The sequence below is a fragment of the Salvia miltiorrhiza genome, chromosome 4, assembly GCF_028751815.1.
Source record: "Salvia miltiorrhiza cultivar Shanhuang (shh) chromosome 4, IMPLAD_Smil_shh, whole genome shotgun sequence".
Taxonomy (NCBI): Eukaryota; Viridiplantae; Streptophyta; class Magnoliopsida; order Lamiales; family Lamiaceae; genus Salvia; species Salvia miltiorrhiza.
In genome coordinates, this window is record NC_080390.1 from 14288090 (window position 1) to 14291406 (window position 3317).

Below are 3317 nucleotides of genomic sequence, written 5' to 3' on the forward strand. Positions count from 1 at the left end.
TTAAGCATGGTCGGAGGATGGCATGGTGTTGGCAGGGATCGTTGTTTCGAGTGATCACCTTTTGATGCTTTTCCGCCTCTATGGCAGCATGATGTTTTTGAAGTCATTCTTGGCTTAGTTAAGACATATACTCTCGGCTATATGTCTCCATACATATAGTTCGATCACCTTTTGTTGTGTAACTCTGTATATATTAGAATCCTTGTACATGTTTGAACTACGACCTTTTGTTATGTAACCCAAAAATTCCGATGCTTGACCTTTATAGAAATGCCAATGTTTATAATCTAGAAATAATGTTAAAATTGTTACGAGTTGTTTACGCTTCCGCACAAAGACGAGATTAGTTTTCCAGCCTTCGTTTCCTACTTTCATTTAGTCGTATCGATACCCGGTCTACGCTATCAATGGCTAGGCAGCGGGCTGCGACAGTCGGGTGCGGGCTAATCGGGCTGGAGGTTTTTTCGGGTTGCGATTTTTCAACCCTAATCCTCTAATTTTGTCGGGTTATTCGGGTCGGCCCACAGGTTTCGGGCTGCATTGACATCCCTAGTTGTAGGCTTCACCACAAGCTGTTTGTAGTTGACAAGGGCTTCCTTTCTCTTTTCATGCCTTGTTTTTTTTCTGGGCAGCAGCTGGAATTTCTAGCACGTCATGTGCTGGAATGTCTTCACCTCCACCAATCACCACACCAACATTCTGCTTTGTCGATGCATTGACTTTTCTCTTACGGGAAACACCTGCACATGAGTGCAGTATACAAATTAAAGGTAAAAGGACATTAAAATAACGATTTCACCATTATATATTTTACACTAAAAACTATAATTCACAAAACCTTAAAGTATAGTGAATACCAAATTTGGATACTATAAAGAATAGCTAATAGCAATTTTTTAATCATTTAATCACATAGAACAATTTTTTTTTTTCATTCAAGCATAACAGTAGATGCATATATTCAATAACAATTTTGATGAATACCTTCAATCATAGCCTTTTTGAAATCAGCCAATAATGGATCATTTCTATGTTTTGTGCGCACTAAAAAATTAAATATCAAATGCATCGGTCACATAATCAGGCAAGCACAATCAATACATATATTTATATGTATATACACACAAGGATAGAAATTAGTATTACATTCAATGCTCCTTTGGCTAGGTTTTCTCCAACAACCATCAAGTTCCCGGCTTTACTAACAATAGGGACAGAGCGTCCTACAACTGTGAGTAAATATATAAAATTAATTCACAGTTCATCAAAAAAAAAAACATACGTAAACTAGGACATAGCAATAGCTAATCAATCGTACTTTTCTTGCCTTTGTCTCTGGTTACACCGGTAACAACCTCTTGCTCATTGATTGCTAAACAATATTACACACAAATCAAACCTTTAGTTTACAGAAAAAAATAGATTTGAACATCACATTTACATTTATAATTCGAACAGATTCATCCCAAAACATACAACCCCATACAAAACAATAACATAGTTCATACACATAACTCAAATCTGCACAATTTCCGAATACTTATATACCTTACATATACTACATAGTTCGTACACCTGGTTCCACTTTTACTATCAATAAATAGCAGAGATAGATAGTTTGATGCAGTAGTATGAACTAGTATGAACTGACCAGAACTATTCCAGCATTTTAAACAGAGGCAGATATTATGGAGTAGTATGAACTAGCATGAACTAACATGAACAAGTATATCCAAAACTAACTTTTTACAATTACGTCCATTCAAAACTATACAAAAGCCCACCAAAACACATATATTTACCTTTGCCCTTGGTTTTGGAAGAATCATTTTTCAGCTGCTCCACTTGCTTCACAACTGCAAGAACGAAAATCGATTAATTATCTCAAGTTTTTATCTACCCAAAGCCAACAAACGACAGTCAACCGTGTATAATTAAAAAACATTATTAAACATCGGGGCCACCAGTGAATTAAAAGAATGGACTAGTACTTGGTACATCTCTGAAAAAGATATTTCTAAAATCAAGTTGAAAGAAAACGACATGCACGAACAAGAATAAATAAAAGCTCAAAAAATTTCAACAATTATCCACCCAAACTTTTCTTCAAACTCTATACGAATTTAATTGATTTTCTTACACAAAAAATTAGTTCGCATGAAATAATCAATGGTGTGGGTTCGAAATATTTAGCTCTCTTTGACGAACAATTCGAATAACCCAATAATAGAAATCTTGTGATTCCCACCGCAATACAACTACAATTCATCCACCATGAATATAAAAAACCCAAAAGTTTTACATCCCATATTTAATAAACAAAAAATATAAAGACTAACCATTTTTGGCCCCTTTGGTTCTCGCCATATCCTTCAAATATTAGATGAATTGCTTTGATTCAAAAGATATTCAACTTCTGCAGGACCGATTGTGATGTGGAGAGATATTTTTTGACTCTTTCAGTTTTTTATCTCTTCAAGCCTTCAACAGCCGATTTCTAACCCTAGTAAATGTTGGTTGTGAACAATTAATAGATTAAGTTTTATTACTTGTCAAATATTACTGATCGGTTCTAATTCACAGCTATAGAATCTGGAAAGATTGCATTCAGAATTATCTTTGACTTTTGTATGAAATATTTTATCATTAATCACGCCATTATTATCCTTTTCATTCCCTAAAAATATGAAGCTTTATTTTCGGAAACAGATCCTTAATTAAGATAGATAATAATTTAGCATACCCAAATATACCCTCCAGCGTATATATTGCACGAATTATATGTACAAAACAAAAAAAAAAAAAAAAACTAACGCCTAATATGAAGTGATCTCAGTCGTTAATGATTAGATTTTAATGGCATAGATTTACCCTTATATTATAGTCTAAGGGGAGTTTTCTATATAGCCCTCCCCTATATATATATATATATATATATATATATATATATATATATATAATTTAAACCATGCATTTTCTCCATCCACACACGCACGCGCACACACATGGTCAGTTTTTATGGAGAAATTAATTTTTTAGCGAAATTTAGAAACGTTGAATATGTCAATAATTTTTTATGAACATACAAATAATTTCATCGAACGTTTGGGGTTTGAATCCTGGAGTGCGAGGTGTTCAACAAATACATCCGTTCATCAAAAATTATTGACATGTTCATCACAATTATTGATATGTTCATCAAAATCTGGACACGGGATTTATTCTTATTTATTGACCGTTTAATTGAGCTATTTTAATGATTGAGAATCTTGAGATTGTTTCTCCTTAACTTTCAACATTTACATTTTCCATTGAAC

At 33.5% G+C, this 3317-nt stretch overlaps 1 long non-coding RNA gene across 1 annotated transcript; it reads right to left on the reverse strand.

Annotated features, from left to right (window-relative positions):
* Positions 1 to 595: 595 nt before the first annotated feature.
* LOC131019769 (uncharacterized) lies at positions 596 to 1909 on the reverse strand. The gene is made up of 5 exons (XR_009100441.1): positions 1803 to 1909; positions 1319 to 1372; positions 1147 to 1229; positions 985 to 1044; positions 596 to 740 (listed from the first exon to the last, which is right to left on the reverse strand). It is a non-coding gene; the product is annotated as an uncharacterized LOC131019769 (long non-coding RNA).
* Positions 1910 to 3317: the final 1408 nt, after the last annotated feature.